The sequence below is a fragment of the Zalophus californianus genome, chromosome 4 (assembly GCF_009762305.2).
Source record: "Zalophus californianus isolate mZalCal1 chromosome 4, mZalCal1.pri.v2, whole genome shotgun sequence".
NCBI classification, from domain to species: domain Eukaryota; kingdom Metazoa; phylum Chordata; class Mammalia; order Carnivora; family Otariidae; genus Zalophus; species Zalophus californianus.
This window is the reverse complement of record NC_045598.1, coordinates 58,321,561-58,345,317: the sequence shown is the minus strand read 5'-3', so window position 1 is coordinate 58,345,317 and position 23,757 is coordinate 58,321,561. Positions and strand designations below refer to the sequence as shown.

The 23,757-nt window shown below is 40.0% G+C and overlaps 1 protein-coding gene across 4 annotated transcripts in view; it reads left to right on the top strand.

The window, feature by feature from the left end:
* Positions 1-23,757, top strand: part of PTGER3 (prostaglandin E receptor 3) — a 177,444-nt gene that overhangs the window by 48,063 nt on the left and 105,624 nt on the right. The window lies entirely within an intron of this gene.

Here is a 23,757-nt window from a genome sequence, read left to right as displayed (position 1 = left end):
ATATCCATCAGCTCACATACTTACACTTTTTTCTTATAATAAGAACTTTTAAGATTGACTCCCTTAGCAACTTTCAAATATACAACACAATATTGTTAAGTATAGTCATCATGCTGCACATTACATTCCCAGAACTCAGTTATCTTATAACTAGAAGTTTGTACCTTCTGACCATTTTTACCTATTTCCTCCACACACAGTCCTGCCCCCCACCTCTTACGACTACCAGTCTATTACCTGTTTTATGAGTTTGGTATTTTCAGATTCTGCATATACATGATATCATAGAGTCTTCATCTGTATTTATTTTACTTAGCATAATGTTTGCAAGGTGCATCCATGTTGTTGCAAGTGGCAAGATTTATTTCTTTTCATGGACGAATAAACTCCATCCCATTATATATATGGAAAGAACACTTAGATTGTTTCCATGTCTTGGCTATTGTAAATAATGCTGCCATGAACATGGGGGGAAGATATCTCTTCTTGTTTCCTTCAGATATATACCCAGAAGTGGAATTGCTGGATCATATGGTAGTTCCATTTTTAATTTTTTGAAGAAGAGGTATTTTGAAAAGTCCCTATGATAATGCCTTCAAGTGAAATCCAGGAAAAATAAATAATAAGGCATACAAGCAGAAAAGTGAATCTCCGCACAGTAGTTCTTGTCCAAAAAGCAAAAAATAGGATCTGGTCAAATCAGTGAATGCTTTCTTACCACTATTTAATGTAGATTAGTGTAACATATGTCTGCCACCTCAATTTCCTGATCTATTAAGGACCTTGGGGGTAATAATTTCTAGTTTATAAGGTAACTGTAAATATTAGAAGAGATGCTGTAGGCAAACCACTTGGTATTGTTGCTTTTAAAAATAAAACAGTCATTTTACTGGCAAAAACGGATTTATTTGGGAATAGCAGAGAATTGCAATTCAGGGCAAGCAAACTATGGCAAAAACCATAGGCTAGTCCATCAAAGGAATTGAATGTTATTTTATGGAGAAGGAGGAAGTTGGGAGGGGTTTCTTTGAACAAAACTCCATTGGAGAAAGGCAACAGTTCATTGATGATAGTTTCTCATTATCTGAGTTGCTGGGGTAGTCAATTCTTGTAGGAGATGCAATGCGCATCTTTTCCTGTAGGGGCCTATGACTGATGATTCTTTCCTATTGACCTCTCTTCTGTTGGCATCTGTAATTGACAATTCTTGACCTTGAATGGTATGGCATGAGAGTTCCCCTTTCTGGCCTTCCTACTCCATTATAGTGTGGAGTATAATGGAGTGGATACTCCATTATAGTATCAGTTTTCACAGTATACATGCCATGTTCCATCATCATAATCATCATTTAATATACAAAATCCTCATAAATTTCCCCAGGTCCAGACAGAACAATAATTTATTTCTGGGTAACTTCAGGTCATTTGTTTTTCTCTAGCTATAAAGTCAGTAGAAAAAGGAACTGCCAGAGAATTTTTGGACTGTGATGCATAAGGGAAAACACACAATAAAAAAAAAGACATTAAATCAGTTTAAATTAGGATGGAGGTGTTCTCTTTCCTCTTAGTACTTGGATTGAGAACAATAACAACTTGGTCATTAGTACCATTACTTTTCTGGTGATGACTATATCTCCAAGAAAGAAATGAGGATCGGACTATTTGTATTGGATTTTGATAGATTTTGATCACTGATTAAATGAATAATTTGCTGGATTTATTTTGTCATTGATGCATCTTTAATGAAACCCTACCATGTGGGTCTAGGTCTTGGGGAGACTGATGTTTATCAGATTCCAGATTTAAGATTCTCTGACTCTTCAAAGTGACGTATCAATTTTCATTCATTACATTTAGGACTTTAATATTTTTCTCAGGCAGTGCAGAAGAACACAAAGACCAAAGGAAAATTCCTAATACTCTACCACTCAAAGTAAACCACTGTAAATGTTTTGATTAATATCCTTTCAAATATTTGTCTTTATAAGTTTCTCCTCAACCCTACCTTCATCTAAGAATTATGGTGAGATTCTCTCAAATGTTTGGAGGAGTACCACATGAAATATGAAGTGATATGTCCTATAGGCTGGACTAAGATTTATGGGAAGTAGCTACAGAAAGAAGGATTTTGACCCAATGTAAAAAGAAGCAAAATCAGTGATGCTTAAGGTGGAAAGTCCTATCTTAGAAAGTAATGAGTTTCCTATGGCTGCAAATGTTCAGAAAAATATTAGGGAACCCCACTAGGGAGTTTGCTGTAGAAGCAAAGACTACAAATATCTTTTGTTTGTTTTTTGCCTTTTTTTTTAAAAAGATTTTTTTTATTTGACAGAGAGAGACACAACAAGAGAGGGAACACAAGCAGGGGGAGTGGGAGAGGGAGAAGCAGGTTTTCCGCAGAGCAGGGAGCCCGATGTGGGGCTCGATCCCGGGTCCCTAGGATCATGACCTGAGCCAAAGGCAGATGCTTAATGACTGAGCCACCCAGGGGCCCCTACAAGTATCTTTTGAAAGTCTTCTTCCAACTCAAAGTTCTATGATTTTATGCATCAAACCAGTTGTAAATTGGCTACAGTATTTGAGATGGTGTAAAGAGATGGCTGAATTTAGCTGTTGAACTTAGTGCCCTGCTTTAAACCCCTTTATATGTGGTTTATATTCTGTCTCATGTGACACTAACTGAATTGTTGTTGGATCTAATCTGAAAGCCAGGCTTCAAGGTCTCTATGTTCATCTTATCAGTTTATAACTTTTTTGGAAAATTCTGCTCAGAAAAACTGCAAAAATGTTATCAAAAAGAGCTACTGCAATTATTTTCCAATTAAATCAGAATATCTGGTGGCCTTTCATAGCAATGACTTTATTAGCTGGGGTATCTGACTGTCCTCACTGACTATAAAAGGCCATCAGGAATATGAATTTGGTCAAACTCAGCTTTTTATCTATTCTGATCATGTTTTACCATGTTAAAGCACATATTTTAGGAGAATAAACCCAGCACGAATAATATTTATCAAGTTTTTGTACATTACCAACTCTATTTCATTTGTTTCATGACCAAGGGAAAAAAGAAATATACTTTAAAATACAGAAACAAATGTTTCAGTAAATGTTTAAGGAGGCTTTTAAAATTTGAAATAACTCTAAGGAACAAATATCATTACATAAATAGGGAGGGGTTGTGTATGGGTTTTTGTTCTGTTGTTTTTTTTTTTTTAATCAACAGTGGAATTATTCTTCAAGAAAGTTTTTTTTTTTTCATTTCACTGGGTGGGGCAAAATGAGTCATGTTTTCCAGTTAAATTAAGCCTAAAGGAAATAATGCTACTGATTTATAAACATAATCCTTAAAAGGGTTAGAAATAGTTACCTCTCTTTTGAAACACAGAATTAGACACTGACGTCCTTGCTGGAAGTGTTGAAATTGGCATCATTCATTGCTTTCTGAAGAACAACGTGAGCCACTGCAGTCTGAGAGTTTTTAACATCATCAGTGGGAAGGCAGCTTTGGGTAGCCTTGTGGAAGAGTCTGGGGATTTGAAGACATAGATTTGCAACCGGGTTCTTGATGTACTACCTGTGTAAATGGGCAATTTTTAAATCTCTTTCTAACTCTGTTTACTCTTTTTTAAATTGGAAATAATGATACCTATATCTCAAGGTAGTGAAAGGAAATAATAAATGTACAAAGTACAGTAGAAACTCAATCATTTATAGCCAGTATTAACATTAAATAGCCTTACTTGCCTTTGCAAAAAGACATTAATACCACCTTCAGGGGTAATATTAGTTGTAAATGTTATAACTTAGTATCTAATAATCAACATTTGTAGAATTCTTTGATAATTTCTAAGGCATTTTGGTATCTGTGGTTTTATTTGATTGAATTGTTCAAGTAGGGAAGGAAGTATTGTGATTATTCAAATTTTAATGATAAAGCACTAAGACTAAGACTAGGTGGGTACAACTTCCAGTTGTAAAATAAGTAAGTCGTGGGGATGTAAAAGACAGCACGGTGACTACAGTTAATAGTATTGTGTATCTGAAAGTTGCTAGACAGTAGATCTCAAAAATTCTCATCGCAAGAAAAAAAAAACTTGTAACTATGCATGGTGGTGGATGTTAACTGGACTTACCATCGTGATCGTTTCACAGTATATACAAATATCAAATCATTATGTTGTACACCTGAAACTAATATAATGGTATATGCTAATTGTATTTCAAAAAGAAAAAAAAACTAGACATAGTGATTGGACTTCGGGGTTAAAGTTCAGCTCTCTACTGGACTGGGAGTGAGTTTCTTCCCCTTCTGAGCCTCGGTGTTCTCCTTTGGAAAGTGGACATAATAGTGGTGTCCTCAGAAAATTTTGGTGTTTTCCCAGTGCCCACTGCACAAAGTCTGAATTCTTCACATATTCAAAGCTCTCAGTAGGCTGGTCCCAACCTACCTTTCCAGTGTTATAGACAAGATCCCAACCTCTGGGAGTCCTTTCCTCAAACACAATTATGCACTTCCATAATTCTGTTCCTACTGTTTTCTTTGCTTGAATGTTCTTCTTAATTGGGAAAATCCTACTCATTCATTAAGGCCCACTGTAATTAGACCTACTTAAGAATCCTTTGCCAAAGCCTGGTTTGGAATTAACAACTGCCCCCTTGTGCATCCGTGATAATTTATTTATGCCTCTGTGATTACTTCTCACTGTTTGACTTGTATGAGAGTCAGCTGCACATGTTTCTAGCTCCCCGACTAGGCTCTTAGCTCCTTGAATGAGAGACCACATCTTTTTAATCTTAGTGCCCCACACCCTCCCATTTCCTCTCCTCCCCACAGCCTCCAAGCCAGGAAGACTGAAATATAGACACATAGTAGATGTAGAAATATCTTCTCCATTTATTTTAATGACTGCAGTAAAAATAATATGAATAAAAAATATGAGATGTCCAAGGAGGGGTTCTGGTTGAAAAAATTAAGACTTACAGAACTTATCACAATGCTAGATATACAGTATGTATTTTAGCAATGAGTTGTTAACTACAATTAGACTGACATTAGAGATGACGGCGTCCAAACTTTTGACATCCATGTCACTCAGAATGCCTCCTATCCCTTCCCAGTGAAGGTCCCTTGGGCCATCATTGGACAAAGTATTAAACTGGATGGAGCATTAAATTATTAATTTAAAAGTATTAAATTAGTCTCATTGAATGCAACAATTTTTACAGTCATTTAAGGTTATAAGGTAATGTGAAGGGAAAATCTTGTCTGTGTTGATTCCTATGTCTGTGGGATGGCCTTGGGTAGGGGGTGGGCAGTCATGAGGTGATCTTTCAGGCTGGCAAAGAGAAGGCAGCTATGGTTAGCAGGATGGTCTGAGGAGCAGAACTGCCTTTGGCCACAAGGTCTGAATAACTTGAGCTTGGGATCCCACAAGCATGTTCCTGGCTCTTTCAGCAACACCGCTGTGGAGCCAGGGGCTGATAGAGTGGAAAAAACACTTCCCTTCCAAGAACTGAGAGCATTCAAAAGAAACAAATTCTGACCACCTCCTTTTGACGTGTAAGGAAGCTGAACAGAGAACTATCAACAGAGCTCCCAGGCCTTGATAGGTTAACACTTGAAAACACTTTCCCGCTTCCTGTCAGGTGCTCCTATCACTCACTGGACCACAGCTTCCCCATTTGTTCTAGTTATCACTCACTCAATCTTCCATTCACTCACTCAGCCCATTTGTATTTGGCTGCTCTATCCGCCCTTACTATGCTGGGCCACACAGGGATACAAAGTGCCCTCCAGGAGCAAAGCATGCACTGTAACACATTTCAAAGACTGAAAAACTCAAAAGCACCCCTGAGCAGCCTCCCCAAGTCATTCTGGAAGACTCCTCTCTGAGCCCTTCAGATCCTGCAGATCATACTTCCACTAAAGCTTCTGAGCATCACCCCGGGTTTAATGCACTGCATGCAGCAAGAGGAGAGTCTAACGTGTCGGATATTTTAGCCTAAGTTACAAAATATAGATTTCTGCCTACACCAGTTCACTTTTTAGTATGTAGTGAATTCCTAAGAAAGTAAGCAGAGCATTAGGGTCCTCTAGCTCAGGTATCAAGAGCTCCCCCCACCCCCCCACCCACCCCCGGTCACAGGGGAGTGTTCACCAGTATCCCGTGTGTTGACAGGTGTGTTACAGAGCAAACTAAAGACTGGGGGATCTTTCTTGTTCTCTAGACCCTTTAAGAAGGACATCATCTGTTATACCTCGTGTTTTACGGGGAATACATATCAAGGTGCGACCAGGATACTGAAAAGTAAATGAATTAAAGATGAATGTGTTCCAGTGTGCAGAAAAGGAAGGATGAGGTTTTTAAGAGATTATCTAGATGTGGGAAGAAAGTAAGCACATCCAGCTCTACTATCCACATTTAGTGTTAGAAGAGGGAGGAATTTAACAGTGAGGAGCCTCAATGTACTTTTATTGAAGTCAGAGGAAAAATAAGGTCAATGGAATTTATTTTCAACTATTTAATGGAATTAGTCTCAAAGAGTTCTGCCCAAATAATGTAGTTATTTATGTTGTGAGTCTCAGACATGTTTTTGCTATAATATTCAATTCAGTCTCAGTGATCATTCACCAGATGCTTCAAGATGCCAGTCACTGTGCTAAGTGCTTAGAAGCTGTGCTTCTTATTCTTGCTTCTTTGAGGGGGATTCATAGCAGGGGTGAGGATTCCAAATAGTATTTCCTTATTTTTTTGAGTCCTAAAGGAAATCAAGTGAAAGAATGACTTGTTTCCTTGCTCTTTTCTGACTCTAAGCTAGGCTCTTTGTGCATTTGTGGGCACATTAGAAAGGAGGTCATATTTTGGTATTTTACCCCTGGGTGTGTCTAAAACACTGATTACATAGAATCCTACTGCTGGAAGAGGCAGTAGAGACCATTGAGTCAGGAGGATTTTAATTGGGGTCAACGGAGCCCTATCTGCAGAAACTGATGTGTGTGTGTGTGTGTGTGTGTGTGTGTGTGTGTGTGTGTATAAAGTGGACTTAGGGACAAGGGTGATGGGTTGGATTTTGAACAGTACAAAGCCAGTATTAGTATAGCCTGAGCTCAAGATCTCCCTTTTATCTGTCATGTATATCAGGCTTCTAGTTGGAATTTCATTTAAAGAAATTGTTCTGTTTTTTTTTAATTTTATTATGTTATGTTAATCACCATACATTACATCATTAGTTTTTGATGTATTTTCCATGATTCATTGTTTGCGTATAACACCCAGTGCTTCATTCAATACGTGCCCTCTTTAATACCCATCACCAGGCTAACCCGTCTAGCACCCTCAGTTTGTTTCTCAGAGTCCATAGTCTCTCATGGTTCGTCTCCCCCTCCGACTTCCCCCCTTCATTTTTCCCTTCCTGCTATCTTCTTCTTTTTTTTTTTTAACATAATGTATTATTTGTTTCAGAGGTATAGGTCTGTGATTCAACAGTCCTACACAATTCACAGCGCTCACCATAGCACATACCCTCCCCAACGTCTATCACTCAGCCACCCCATCCCTCCCACCCCCCACCACTCCAAGCAACCCTACGTTTGTTTCCTGAGATTAAGAACTCCTCATATCAGTGAGATCATATAATACATGTCTTTCTCTGATTGACTTATTTCTCTCAGCATAATACCCTCCAGTTCCATCCATGTCATTGCAAATGGCAAGATTTCATTCCTTTTGATGGCTGCATAATATTCCATTGTATCAATGGGTCTGCTTTTAAAAGAAAAACACTGTTTCTTCTACACCCTACTCTCAAGACTTCTGACACCAAACATGTAGGGTTTTCCCCCACACCAACCAATTCTTCAACAACAGCTGGGCGTCCTACAATTCAAATATGATGCTAAGTATTCAGAGTTAGTGCAGATCCCCGGGTTAAGTGCTCAGTCTGCAAGACTGCCCCTGCTTCAGATGCCAATCACAAGTCCGGGCCTCCCGGACTTCTGACCAACAGGCCATATATCAGAGGTTCCCAGGACCCTCATATTGGGTTCAGTAATTTGCATGAATGGCTCACAGAACTCAGGAAAACAGTTTACTTACTAGATACCAGTTTATTATAAAAAAATACAACTCAGGACCAGCCAGATGGAAGAGATGCATAGGGCAAGGTGTGCAGAAGAGATACAAAGCATCTGTGTCCTCTCTGGGTACACCTCCTTCCCAGCACCTCAGTGTGGTAACCTCTGAACCCCCTACATTAGAGTTTTTTATGGAACTTCAATACATAGGCATGATTGATTATATCACTGGCTATTAGTAATTAACTCATCTCCAGTCCCTCTCTTCTCCCCAGAGGTCAGAGGGTGGGATTGAAAGTTCTAATCCTCTAATCATATTGGTAGTTCCCTTGGCAAATAGCCCCCCATCTTAGGGGCTTCCGAAAGTCACCTCATTAACATAACTCAAATGAGGTTGAAAGGGGCTTCTTGTGAATAAACAAAAGATGCTCCTTTCACCTCTATCCTTCTGGAGCTTTTTCAGGAACTGGGAACAAAAACCAAATATTATAACAATAGCTTTATGACTCAGAACTATCTCAGGAGCTGGGGATGAAGACCAAAATATCTATTTTTATTATATCACAATATCACAGTATTCAAAAATTATAAGAATATAAACCACAAATTTAGTTCAACTGAGACGCAGAGTTGAAATGACTTGTCCAAGGTCACACAATTTCTTAGAGACAGAGCCCAGACTAGTACTCATGCCTTCTTCCCAAGCTAATTTCAACCTTGGTGGTTTTTCTGACAGCCATCTAGATGGTTGGTTAGAAGCAGGGATTCTGGAGCCACAGTCCTTGGGTTCAGATCATAGTTCAACTACTCACTAGCTGTATGACTGTAGGTAAAGTACCTACCCTCTCTATACCTCAGTATCTTAATCTTTAGTCAGGGTATTAGTAGACCCTTCTTCTCAGACTGTTAAGAGCATTGAATGAGTTAAATATGTAAAACATTTAGAAAAGTGCTTGATGTTTAGTAAAAAAAAAAATGTGTTGAGCTATTATTATTCTTTTTTCAAAGATTATGAAAATCTCTCCTGATCCTATGGTACCCACCGTAAGACCTAAAATCCTAGAACTAGTGTTCTTTTAAGCAAGGACATGGAAGGCTCCTCTTAGAAAGTAAAGGCATTTTCTGGGTAAAAATTGCACAGTAAAGCACTGCCCCTCTCTAATATCCCAGAAACAATATTTCCGTTAGCTCTACCCACTAGGGCCTTATAAGAATGAGACATAGAATAGTTAAGCTTTAGTGGAGTTGGGGATAGGATTTCTTTATAGAAACTAAGGAAAGGGGGAAAGCTGAAAGGGAGAAAAATCTGGAGGAAAGGTAGTGGTAAGATAAAACATGCCTGAAACAAAAGTGGCCACTTTCAAAATTCTCTTCTGTGCCTACATCAGAGACTGAGGCACAGAACGAGTCTTCATAGATCCCCTAGAAAGGATCGGTGCCAGGATCTCCTTGAGCCCCTCCCTGTCATTTCTCTCCTCCCTTCTCACTCCAAACACATTCTCCATTCCCTCACTTTCTGGCTAGGTAATATATTGAAGGTAGCAGTGAAAAGAGGGAGAAATCAAGCAAGTTTATAAGGAAAGACTGAGAGTTTGGAGAGGGGGCAGGAGAGAGGATGTCCCACCAGTCAGCCTTGTTGACGGGAGCTGCAGGGTGGTGGGTCTTCAAGAAGGGAGTAGGGAGCAGAACGTCTGGCATCCATCACACGGGTTGCTCTTCTCCCACACTTTCCCTTGGACTGTCAGCTCTAAAGTGTGAGGCCAGAGCCAAGCCACCATTCTACTCTCTGTTTCTATGAGTTTGGCTTTTTCAGATTCTACATATAAGTAATATCATATCATATTTGTCTTTCTCTGTCTGACTTATCTCACTTAGCATTGTGTCTTCATGGTCCATCTATGTTGTCACAAATGGCAGGATGTCCTTTCTCATAGTTGTATCCCATGACATTTTAAATGTCTTTTCTGTATTTTATGTCAGAAAATCTATTAAGTTTTTGCCTAAGGATCATAGTTATTATATTATGTTATTACATACTATATTACTATTATATTACTAAGAACAAGAGAAGCTGAATAATAAATGATTGGCTAAATTATTTTGTATGTAAGTAACTTGACTGTCAAACTATTTTGTTAGAAGATCTAGATTCCAGATGGCCATATTGTGACTAATGGGACTTTCATCATTTTTCTTTGTTCTTGTCACTTAGAGAAATGAGAATGCATTGAGGATTTTGGCTTATCATAACAATTAGATATGTACACAACATAATGAATACTATTTAATTATACACAGTTTATAACATTTTTACTGGTGATGAGTCAAGTTTTTCTTTTAATGCCTCACACAGTGCCTTACACATAAAAGATAGATAATCAATGAATGCTAAATTGAATTGACCTCCACTACTCAGTTGATTCTATTTGCCTGAGAGATAAAAGACACTTGATAGCTTCTGCTAGTATTCAATCACTAGTCTAATGACTAGTGTTACACTGACTCTGATTTAATCTGATTGTACTTGGTGGTTGTGGGTTATTGCTGAGGATAGATGGAACCACAGGGAATCATGTCCTTTCCTGGCTAGGAAGTGTTTTGCCTTAGACAGTGATCACACCTGCAGCATCAGGGACTAGGAAATCCTCCAGAGTACTGAAATGCATAGAGATCAGTCAAATCAGCTCTGCCCTGGAGGATAAGGATTAATTTATTATGAAATCCATTACTCAGCGCAATTACCATATTTACCATCGTCTTTAATCTCACTCAATATTGATTTGGTAATATACTATAGGAGTGCATTCGATTATTTTCTTTTTATCTGAGCTGTATGTCCTGTGATTAACCTTTTGAAGCGTGGACAGACATAAAATTGCAGTAAGACCCTCCACTGACTGTCTCCGATTATAAGTTATACAACAGAACAAAACTTACACCCTTCATAAGGTTTAATTTGTTTTTAGACATATGTGCTTAACTTGTTTGGAATTAGGATGGCCTTCTTTTATTAGTCATCTTGGGCACTGTTTCATTTTCCTTCCTGGTCACCTTTATGTAAAAATGCATTATAATGCATTGAACTGAAAAACAAAAAGCTCATAATCAGATTTCTGAAGGTAGTAACCACATTTACTAAGTGCTATAGGCATCTGTTTGGCTATTAAGAGCCTCTACTTTTGTAATGGCTAGGGTGAAAGTTGTACAGGGTGCAACTTAGATATTTTTAAAATTTCTTTTTACAAATTTTGCATACAGAACAAAAATTCATCACGAATCCATATTCTCTGAGGGCTGAGGCAGGGGCTGGGAGGTGGGACAGTAGAGGATGTGTTCTTCAGCTTACAGTCGAAGGTGTGTTGTCCATCTGATTTTCCCAGTCTGTGTAAACTCAGTGCCTTGGAGGGAAGTGTTCTTGCTTAATGGTTTCTCCCACTTGCCCCTTCCCTTACCCAAGACAGCATCTATGTGAGGGAGAAAGCTTATGTCCTCTCATGATAGTGGGGGCAGATGAGCAGAGCCACTTGTCTGCACATAGCCTGGATCCTATCTGTTGGGTCTCACCATTCTCCCCAGAGTTGACTTTGGTCTTCCTGGTTGTGCAGTAGCTGTTGACATCCCGGTTGACTCAGGGTTAGTGAATCTGGTGAACGGTTTCCTCAGCACATTTTGAGCCCTGGGGTCCTATTTTGCTGGCTTGGCCCTATTATTTTCTTACTGGACAGTAGACCCTCAAGGCTCTGACACTTCCTTCCTCTGGACACTGGCTTCGGCTGTCTAACCCCTAGGAACGAACATGGCCCTAACATAGCAGTGCCTCAGGCATTCAGCTTTCCTTTCTCTTCTATGCACCCCAGGGGGCCTCCTCCACCATGTAAAGCCTGGGGATACTCAGAACGATGATGGCCTCTTTGCCATTCCCCTTCTCTGAAAGTGCCCACGCTTATGTGCCAAGCCAGCCTGCGAGGCTGTGTCCTCAAAAGCTCATAGCCATCCCTTCTTTCCATTTGGGGTTTCTATTTTTTCTGTCATCCTTCCGCTTCCGGAGTTTGATGCTGAGACAGTTGTGGAGCAGTAAGGACATTGTCCCCTCGTCCCAGCACTAGATGGGCTTTTGCCTGCATAGATCCCTCCATGCTTTTCCTCCTTCTCTTTGGCACTCACTCGCCCATTTCCCTGGGGCTATAATGAGAGCTGGGTTGCCATAGGTGTGGGGAGGAGGCCGAAACAATACTGTTAGCAACCCAACAACTAATTAAGAAGTGTTTACATATTTAAAGGATATTGCCATTGTTTTACTAAAATGCTTTACCTATTCTTCTGAACTGCACAACTTCATTCTTTCCCATCTGTGGAAAAATACATTTAAAAATATTTTTTCCTCTCAGTTGATAAGTAGTAATGTGTGTTCCTACACTACCATTATTCTTTTATTAGTAATCTTGAATAGTTAAAATAATTTTGTCATTTTGATCCATCTAAAGAATGTTATAATTTAAATCAATTAACAGCATAAGAGCTAGCCACAATAGCCAAGCCATACCCGCTGTATATCCAGTGACAAGTTCTCATTACTCAACCCAACAATTATGGGCACTAAGAGGCTTCTGGCCAGCTCAAGTTCTCCATGATGATAATCCCTGCAGTGTGGGATCTTTTAGAAACTTGGCTCAGGTTAAAGTCTACTCGGGATGGGGCTGTAGCCTCCTGCTTCTGAGAGCGAGGAAACTCCGATGTGGAACAAACCAACCAAATTCAGTGAGTCAGAGAGTAGCCAGGGTTAGTCTCTAGTGTACTGTCTTGTGGATACCAATCAATTGTTCTTCTTTTTGCATTGTTTACCTTAAACAGAAAAGGAGAGCATAAGCGATAAGGCAAGCTGTGAATTTGACCAGGTGTGCATGGTTATCACTAAGATTAAAAAAAAAAAAATCTCCCTTCTCTATATATAGCGCATTGTAAATCAGCCAACAAATACTAACTTGTGCCATTCTGCATCAGACATCGTGCTGGGCTCTTTGAATTTAGAGAGTATTTACAATACATTCCCTGATTTTAAAGCTAGAGGCTTGTTGGAAAGATCATTCATTCACTCAGCAAATGTGTATTCATTGAGTTCCTCCTTTGAGCCAGGCACTGTGATTTGTGGGGGTAAGTCAGAAACAAAATAGATAGGAACCTTGCTTCCGTGGAGCTTCAAATCAGGTAATATTGTATTCAGTAAGTGACTCTGGCTGTAACCAAATTTCCCCAGTTCTAGCCATATGGAGTTCCTTTCCTTTCCTATCAAATAAAAGAACTCAAGCACATTCTGGGGAGCCTCCGCAGGTGCGGTCCCTCCTGAACCCTCTGATGACTCCAGGCATCCTTCACGTTCCACCTTCACTTTGGCAGGTCTCACTCTGGACTGGCGCTCTGCATTCCTGCTGCTCCCTTCGGCTTTTCTCTGTTTGGCTTCTCTAGGCAGATGTCTGCTCCCTGCAGTGTTCACCTCCAGATTGTCTGTGAGCCTCTCCCTTCTTTATCCGAGGTCTCACGCATGCACGTAAAGCTCTTCTTTATAAGAATCTCTACTGAGAGCTTCATCTGAGGAAGGGGTGAGTGGAGAGGGAAGAAGTGAAGAAAACAAACAAACAAACTAGAGTTTAAAACCAGAGATAACTATTCCTTAATGTGCATTGCTGTTCACAGATGGATGCCATCTATCTCAGCTCTGCGGATGCTTCTTGTGTGGGTCACACTCAGACTTTCTTTCAGAGTCCCAGGACTGTAACCCCCCCCAAACCTGCTCTAGCTCTCAAGCAATCCCTCCTCACAAAAAAGGGAAGCCAAACATTGTTTTACCACCCAGAAACACCACTCTGTCCACTCTGTAAAGGCAGCCCTTTACAGCGGTCTACAGAGCAACTCTGTGCCTCTGTCTTAACCCTTCCCTTCGTGGCTATGGGCTTCACCTTTCCAAAACCCAAAAGGCTTGTCTAAGTATTTTCCCAAACTAAAAGAACTGAATTCCCCCAAAGATAAATTCCACTGCTACCTTTGTATCACAGAAATGTCTTCAGTTTGTTGTGTTCTGCACAAGTAAGGGGAGGCCAGGAAGGATGTGAGGGCATGTTATGTGGCATCCCCTTCTTATGGGGGGCCAATACCAGAAGGATGGATAAGTCTTCTGGAGGAAAAGTAGCTGGATAGTGGGAAGCAGGCATATGGGGAACAGCATTTCATATATAGGGAAGAGCACGTGCAGAATCCCCAAGGTTCCAGGAGGCACAACATTCAAAGAATAGCAAGGCAGGTACTGATGAGGCATGGAGAAGGAGAGAGATGAATTAAGTCTGAGAGGTGGACAAGAGCCTTGTATGCCATAAAATTGATTTTGGCCTTTATACTAAAGATCATAGGAAAATAACAAGCAAATGACAAGCAGTTTTATGAAGCACATGTGTGGGCATAATTGTGAATGTATGTGTATAATGACAAGGTTTTCTTTATCAGCATCTGTGTGGAGAATGGCTCAGCTAATGATATCAGGTGGCATATGCTAGATGCTAAATGAACAGGAACAGTAGTATGTACTGATTTTTTTCCCACACAAATGTAGATCTATTAGACATCAAAAATTTCTTCCCAAAGCCCCAGGAAGAAGGAATACTGCAGCCCAGTCACAAATGATGTTCCCAAAGTTGGAGGCAAAAAATAATACTGTGATAATTTATCTAACAGGTCTGTGTGATTATACACATTGCTGTAAAAGTACCTGGTAAGATAATCTTATGGAGGAAAGATTCCTCCTGAGTTGACATCAAAGGCAGACATAGGGTAAAGCCAATGAAACTGAAGCTTCAAAGCGCATCCTTCGCATGGGCTTTTTGGAGCCTGGGCTCATATTCATTTTATTAAAGAAAATTGTATACTCTTCACGTTCCTCAAAATCTGGATCCACTTCTATCTGATATAGTACCCAGGCATTCATGGAGAAAGTCAGATCTGAACTAGCTTTTGAAGGAAAATTAAGTTTTGTATATGCCAAAAGGAATGAGAGCTCATTTGAGGTGAGGAGGACTGTAAGGATAGTATATGGGGTGAACTGGGAGGCATTGAGTTGACTGATTGATGGAATCTGATTCCCCAACTCATTATCTAGGGTGTCCACAGGGCGATGGTTTAGTTATTTAGGTTCTTTGGGATATAAGAAATGTAATACCTCTCAGGTTACCTCAAGCAAGGGGAGGTTTATTGTAATAAAATCGTATTGAATATTATGGGCAGGCATACATAGTCTTGGGTGGAAGGATAGATCAGGATCCAGAGACTCAACATGTGGAATAAACAGATTTTCACACTAGTCTTCCACCAACATTGGACCTAGCTATTTTCTACCTCCTTGACTGTGTTTCCATTACCAACTGCCAAGTCTCTCTGCTGTCAATATATGTTCTTAACTCCATAATTTTTGCTTCCTTACAATATCTGCTTCCTCGGGGCTCTGGTCCTGCTCCAGTCCTCATTTTCTTAACATTTTAAAATTCAGATTCTCCGAGAGGAAATTTCTGCCTTGTCAGTTCACTGCTCCTTGACTAGCAAAGTCATAGATCAATGGCTAGCCTATGGCTTGGGTTTGTATACATTTTCCAGTTGGGTATGCCTGGGATGTATAGACTCCTTATACAAAATATGGCAGCCTATGGCTGCCCCATCAACAGGGGTTGTGCAGAGGAATTTCCCTTACGAGCGTCTGTAGGTGTGACTGGCGTAATGAATGGCATGCTCAGTATAACTGAAATAATACTAGCTAATACTTCCTGAAAGCTTCCTCTTTGTCCCTGTGTCAGGTTCTGTTCTAAGCACTTACTATATATTCACAATCCTATATAATTCACATTGTTCCCATTTAGCTGAAGATTCGGAAATTGATGCCCAGCAAGTTCAGGTTACTTGCTCAGGATCACACAGCTAATAACTAGTGGAACCTGGATTCTAGCCACGTAGTAGTTTCAAGGTCCATTGTATTCTACACCATATGTGAGATTTTATCTGAGATATTAGGAGGGCTGGTTTGTAGCGGAGACTAGAGACAGAGAAATCACTTAGGGGACTAAAGTGGGTTGCAGTGATGCAGTGGTGGACAGTAAAAGAGGAAATAAAAAATGCAGAATGGATAGGAAAGAGAGGATTTCTCAGACACGCACAAGAAAACAAGAGCCACTTGGGTTTGATGCTAAGGTGGAACAGGAGTTTTGAAATAAATATTCAAATGAAACACATTATACATGCCCTCCTAACGAAAAAACAAATTGGAGAATACGTTTAAAATTCCTTAGCAGTGGAAAAATGATGAATTGACTGTTTGAAGGTACAGTATCTAAAGACTTTATCAAGTGCTATGGAAGAAACTGTTACATTCTTTCTTACAGAGAAGTATCACACCGTGAAAATGTCCCTGCCTCTAGATATCCCCCACGAAAGGCTGGTTAGACTAGGTTGTTGAGAAACTCTGGTTTTTCTAATTTAGTCAGAATTTTGAAGGGAAAACTTGCCCCCTCTTACTTTGTAGCATGGAATAAAGAAAACTTCTGGGTGAGCTATACCTTCAATATTGATATTCAAGCTCCTCAGAGTCCCCCCGGGAGACAAACGTGAGGGCCAGGTGCTATAATAGATGTGGCAGAGGTGTGAACAATATTCCACGAGAGCCAGAAGCTAAATCACCTATTGCTGTCTGTGGGGTCTGGGACACTGCTCTCAGAAGCCTATTTTTAACCTACACTCCTTCCTCCTGCATTAGGTCCCAGCTACCAATTATCAGTTTGTAATTCTAAAACTTGTGTCCATGTGTTAGACTTCTTTGAGTGGGTAGCAATCCTGCTTCCCCCGTTGCTATGCAGCTCTACCCAATCTTAGTTCTTCTTTTTCACACCCTATACCTCTTGATGAAAACTCACACCCCTCCTAAATCACTTTTATTTCCCTTCTCTTGAATTCTTGGGGTGTTTACCATTTGTCTTACGGTGAGGAAAACAGTGTTAACTGTATTTAAGGTATATTCTCTTTAGAATGCATTTTAATGTTTTAAAAAGGAGAAAAGATAGAATGCCTTCAAAAGACCAGGTTTAAATCAAAGTATTAGAGGTCACCTGGCCTAGTTACACTGTAATTTCTGTTGATCAGGGAGGCTGTAAAAACCCCAAAGATGAAGTTCCACTGAGGAGAATATATACAAATACAAATCTCCATGGTTCTCATGGAGAACCGTGAGAACAGTCATTAGAGGGGAGGGCCTGGGTCTATCTCTTTTGTTCCTCTGAGAAAAAGGAACAGGAAGGACAGTTTTGAAGAGTAAGAAGGGAGAACTGTTTCTTCATGTTGGGTTGGTAGTGTGCAATAGCAGGACGCAGTGTAGACATGGTGAAGGTCAGCATGTGCATAATGACCATAGATGATGCACCAGCTGTATGCATTTCCTAAGAACTTTGCTGAAGGTTACATATTTATCTTTATTTCTCATACAAAATAATTCCTTAATTGTTTTTTTTTAAATCAGAAAGCAATATTTTTATAGTCAGGTAATGAATTAAGAGCCAAAGTTCTAGTTTCTAGTCCTGGTTCCAGATCTACACTTGAGAAAGTCACTTTACTGAGCTTTAATTTTTTTCACTTATGAAATGGAAATAATATCAACCTGCTTAGAGACACTCTATGTAAATCATTCATTTAAACATCAAACAGTAATTAAGCTGTATTGTGGAAGCCTCTGGTCTAGTCACTGCGAGTGCATCAGTTGAACAGAAGCAGATAAAAATCTCAGTCCTTGTGGGGCTCATTGATTAGTATAATGGGCCAGGCTTTCTCCCTCCCTCCCTCCCTCCCTCCCTCCCTCCCTCCCTCCCTTCCTTCCTTCCTTCCTTTTCTTAGTTATTTGCTGAATAGCTATTATATACAATAAGGGTATTTATAAGTCGATCAAATCTGTAAATTGATTGTCGGGCTTCGTGATGGAACAGAAATAAGGAAGCTGAAATTTAGATGGGACTTTGCTGCAAACAAGCTCTGTGACTATAAGACATAATGTTAACTCATATCCTTAGCTGTAAATGAGAGAGTTAGATTGCATGATCTCTTTAGCTTTAAAATGTGCAGTTTTGTTTATTCCTACAGGGATCACAATGGTGACTGAGAACTCTCTCGGTCTCAGGATATGCGTTGCAAATTCCAACAAATAAGATGATGGCAAGAGTCACCATGTTATACTCTGGAGTGTGGTTATATGCCATTTTCTCTTTTCTTGTTATTTCAATTGTTTTCCTGCTATGTTATACCAAGGTAGGAATTAAAAAGTGCATAGTACATATTACGGTCTGAATCTGGTGAAACTCATTTGATCTCAGAAGCCTAGATTTGCATTTCAACAATCTAAAATAATCTCTATTTTCCCCTCTCAAGTAGGTCAAATTCTGTCCCTATTGACTTATGTGTGTTACTTATTACTTTGACCAATGACTCCCTTTTTACATATCATAAAAATAGAAAATTTGGAAAAAATTAAATTTAGTTCAGCCCCCATCAGAATAATTTATTCATTCTAGATTAATGAAGTTTTATTATATTTGTATAACAATCTTATAAATACTAGATCTTTCTTATAAATATTAGACCGGAGATGACAATAAATACCCAAAGTTTCCAAGACACTAGTTTTACTGTCATGGAGGTGGGAGACAGTGAGGCCACATGGATTGTAGGTAGCATGTATTCTGGAACCTGACTCCCCGCGTTTGAATCCAAACTCTGCCACATGCTGCTGGGTGACCCTGAACAAGTTGCTTAACCTCTCTGTGTCTCAGTTTTCTCGTTTGTCAAGAAAAGATGATCACAGTGCCAACTTCAAAGAATACAATTCATTAATATTTATAAAATGTTTAGAACAGTGCCTGAAAAAATGGAAAGTAATTTATAATTTGGGACTATTATTTAGGAGAGAGTTGAAGGGAGAGGAAGTGGGAGTAGCAGATGTAGCACATAGAGAAGCTAGGGGTAAATAGGGAAGTGAGAAAATGGATCACATGCACAGGAAAAGGAAAAGGTCAGGCAGTCAAGCACAGGTGTTTCTGTGTCTTTTATTTCTTAGGCTAAGGGAAGTCTGAATATTTGAAGGTGGCTGGAACAAAGACAGTGAACAGAAAGATGGAAGAAGGGAGGGATGGCTGTGGGGGCGGGATGATCTGTAACAAGAACACAGGTAGTTAGAGGTGATAGGAGGTAAGCACTTACCGAATAGTTATCTGGGTTCCTCAGAAAGCCAGCCAGCCAATCTTTACCGTATGTTATGGATCTGGCATTGAAATCCTGAAGAAAACAGTGCAGACTTCCATGCTGTTCAGAAACAGGCAGTGGATGGGGAGAAGTTAGTGAGCTACTGTGGGGTGAGAGTCTCATCCGAGGACATTCTAATGACATGCTAAAAAGGAACTATAGCCCTGGTGGACAGCGGGGTTATTCTGGAAGGAGCCTCACAGACAGACCACCGCAGTGTTCAATGGAGGCAGGGCGGCTCTGGGAACACAGGTGTCAGGCATCTGCGGCCAAACCACAGACGGCCCAGGGGCCACCAGCAAGCCATGGCAGGAGATAAAACAACTAGCTGTGTTCAGGTGTCTGTGGGGTGGCTACTTCCACATCAATGTTTTTATCACAATTTCCACAGGAACATAATGTGGCCCAAGAGGAGTCTTTTCTGTCTTAACTGGAATCCTTAAAAATATCGTGTAATATGGCTTAGAAAATAAAGTTGCTCTAACTGAAATCTTTGGGCTCTCCTCTCCAGAGAGAGGGCATTGTTGGCACATTGGGTATCATACATATTTGGTAATTTGGGAAGAACACACAGAGCTATGAGCTTAGCTGAAACAGGAGGTAGAGGACTTATTTTGAGCAGGAAAATCTTGGGAAGCATAAAGGACACCATCTTCACGGTGACAAGGGGTAAAATAGTTAAGAGAGGCACATCAGGGCCTGTACATCCTACACAATCAGGAAGACCCATACTTGAGTGTGGATGAAAGCCAGTGTATTAAAGGGGTAAAACATTAAAAAAAGTTTGGCATTGCCTGAGGTATATTGGGTTCTACATAGGGTTTTAACCTTTTCTCTCTGCCACCCAAGGGAATTCTTTTTTAAAATATCGCTTCTCGGTATAGATTAAAAAGTTTTGTCCCTAGCTAAAGGGATCCTAGGCATCAGTGGCAGGAGTGGAGAAGATTATTTTCAACAGGACAACGTTTCCAGAGTTCTCCAATCTAGGCACGCAGCAGCCTCCTCCACTACCACCACCTAAACTTAACTTGCTGAATATGTGGCTGGTAGTGTATCCCACAAAACTGGAGTCCTACCCAGAACCTCTCAGATACCATACAGCTTTCTATGTACCCATTCCCAGCTTCTGCTTGTTTTGCTAACTGCTCACACTGTGACCTTCAGAGGCTCACACAAGGGCAGAGCCAGAAGGGCCTAAGAGTTCTGTTGCCCCCAAAGCAACAATGACTGATGGATGTGGGAGTAGGGAAGCCTACACCCCTTGTTTATAAGTGAAACAAACTTTGCATGTAATTTATACTCTGGAGTTTCCCAAAGGTTCAGACTGAGGCTGGAATCACTTAAAATTTCACTCCTGCTTGGCTTCTCCCTCTGTGTCCTACTTTCCCACTTCCTTACTCGTCTTCTTTTTTTTTTTCTTGGAGCACATTCTTAATAAGTCACTTGCATACAAATCCTTGTCCTAGGTTCTGCTTCTGGGAGTATTCAGCCTAAGACAGTCCTCATTTCATTCACTCATTCATTCAGTCAGTCAGTCATTCAAAACTGTGCACGGAGTGCCTAAGTGTCTTCTTCCCAGTCCTGGGAAGAAGAGCAATATATATAGTTAATTAAAATATAACAATAGATACTCTTAAGGGAAATGTGGGGGATATAGAAATTACCCATTTCTAAGCCAAGGGAAACTTTTAATATATGAACATATTATCACACCTGAAAAAGTGACATACATAGAGTAGGTTCTTGTGGGTGCTGAAAAATTCGATCAGTCCTTGTCTCATACCGTTGACCATTGAGGAGAGCCAGTCGGTTACTTAGAAATCGATTTATTCGCAAACATTTACTTGGCTCCTACTGTGAATTAGAGTTTGAGAAACTGACAGACTAAGTATAATTTGACTAATGTGTACAATGCTATAGGAATACAATAAAAGAAATAACACTTTTCCAAGAAAATGAAAGGCTGGGGCTTGGAGGATAAGTAGAATGAATTTTGGACAGAACTAGAGAGAGAACTTTAGAAAGGCAAGAGCAAAGTCCGCAGTAATCAGGTGTGAAAAAGCATTGGCAAGTCTCAGAGTGCATAGTTTAGGGACTAAAGCAAGGCTCCCATAAAGGCGAGAGGCAGGAGATTAGAGATTAATCTGGAAATACAGGTTGGAGCCACTCAGCTGTGGGTCTTCGGCACTCCAGAACTTTGTCTTGTAGCATTGGGGAACATTCAAAGATATTTAGGATTGCCAAGGTTTGCCTTAGAAATAATATGAGGGCTGTTTGGGTGGCTCAGTTGGTTAAGTGTGGGACTCTTGACTTTGGTTCAGGTCATGATCTCAGGGTTGTGGGATCGAGCCTTGAGTCAGGCTCCCACTCAGCGTGGAGTCTGCTTGAGATTCTCTCTCTCTCTCTCTCTCTGCCTCTGTCCCTTCCCCTGCTTGAGCAGTCTCTCTCTCTCTCAATTAAAAAAAAAAAAAAGAATATGAAGGATGTGTTCAAGAGGAGAAAGACTTGGGTCAGAACATTAATTAGTTAAACATTGTTCCTAGGTTATATCATAAATAATTTCCAATATTGAACCATTTTTGATCCGACAGAAATGTCCATTTCATATAGTTCAAACTGATTTGCTAGCCAAGAACGGGGGTGAGAATCTGAACAATGGCACAAAGACTGGAGGGAAGGGGTAAAATAAAAGAGACACATAGGAGAGAAAATTGGCATGAAAGGAACGATCCACTGGCTGTGGGGCCAGAGTCAGCTGCAAAATGTTAGGTGTGACAGTAAAACACAGTTTTCTGAGAATGATGGAGTGAATCACAGGGTGTTTGTCAGGGAAATAGGGCCCACTGGAGGAGTGGCTTAGAAAGTGCAATAGGGAACCGTACCATGCTTCCCATTCCCGGCTCTATCCCATGTTACCTTGCAGAGCCTCATTTTTTCCGTTCCTTCTTTTCAAAGATTTTATTTTTAAATAATCTCTACACCCAACATGAGGCTCAAATTTACAGCCCTGAGATCAGGAGTCACATGCTCTACAGGCTGAGCCAGCCAGGTGCCCCTTCAGTTCCCTCTTTCTGCTACTTGACATTGGACAAACATCTGATATCCAGATTCCTACAGTTGTATCTGCTCTTCAGGTTAAACCAACAAATAATGCAACCCCAAGTACTAAGTTAAAGCAGGCCTCCAAACAATAATCTAAGTAGCATAATAGCAGGAAGAGAAAAACCTAGTGGTCCTCTAGGGCAGCTACCCAATCTAACTAGATTGTTCTTTAACAGGGACACACAGCGGATTCCGAAAGTCTCAGAGAATAAATAGAAAATCCTTGGTTTTTTTTTTTTTCCTACTCTGACCTCAACTCTGACCACTCTTGCAGAGCCACAATATTTCCGTTTTTTTTAATTTAAATTCAATTAGCTAACATATAGTTCATCATTAGTATCAGATGTAGTGCTCAATATTTCTATTAAAAGTGTCACTGAACTTCCTCTGTTTGTGCTGAAAGAGAAATTGGCCAAAATGTAATTTGTGTTGCAAAGAAGACATGTCATTTCATTGTCTTTCAAATAACACTGCTTTCCCAAAACAGAAATTATCTATTTGCTTAACACAATCAGGAATTGGAGAACTACATGTCTGTCTGGATCGCTTATATCATTTATGCTATTTGAAATGGGCATGGGCATGCTGTTTAAAATGATGTAACTAAACTTTTGAAGGAAAAAATACTCTAGGAATCCAATAAAAAAGACTGACTAAGGAAACATTGAATTTGATTTCTTTCTGCTTTTTCTTGTAACACTTCTTTGTGAGAATTTAATTTCATTCTGCTACGTCTTGTAAGAGAATTAGTGAAAAATGTATACCAAGGAAATTTTTTTTCTTAGTATTTTTTATTGAATCCAATGTATTTAAGCTATTATTTGGAGAATATTGTTCAGGGATGGGCCTCAGCCAATAGTACAGCGTTGTTCATTCATGCCGCAAATACTGACTGTCCATGACCTACGTGCCAGGCACTGTGGTAGGTGCCGGAGACACAATGGTGGGCAAAACTAGGCAAGGCCCCTGTGTTCATGAAACTTGTGTCTAGAGATAGCAACAAATACTAAACAAATAATCACAAAAATAACTTTGTTTCCAAACTACAATGAACTCCTGAAAAGAAAATAGTGGGTATCACATAGTGGGGGACCAGTCCTAGTCAACAGGGTATTCTCTGAAGAAGTGATATCCCAAGTTGAGGTCTGAAGGACAAGTGGGAGTCAGCCAGCTGGTGAGGGAATTGGAGGGGTACTGTAGACAGCGGAAGCTTCAAGTACAAAGGCCCTGCAGTAAGAAGAAGGATGACACTGTTCATGATATTCATA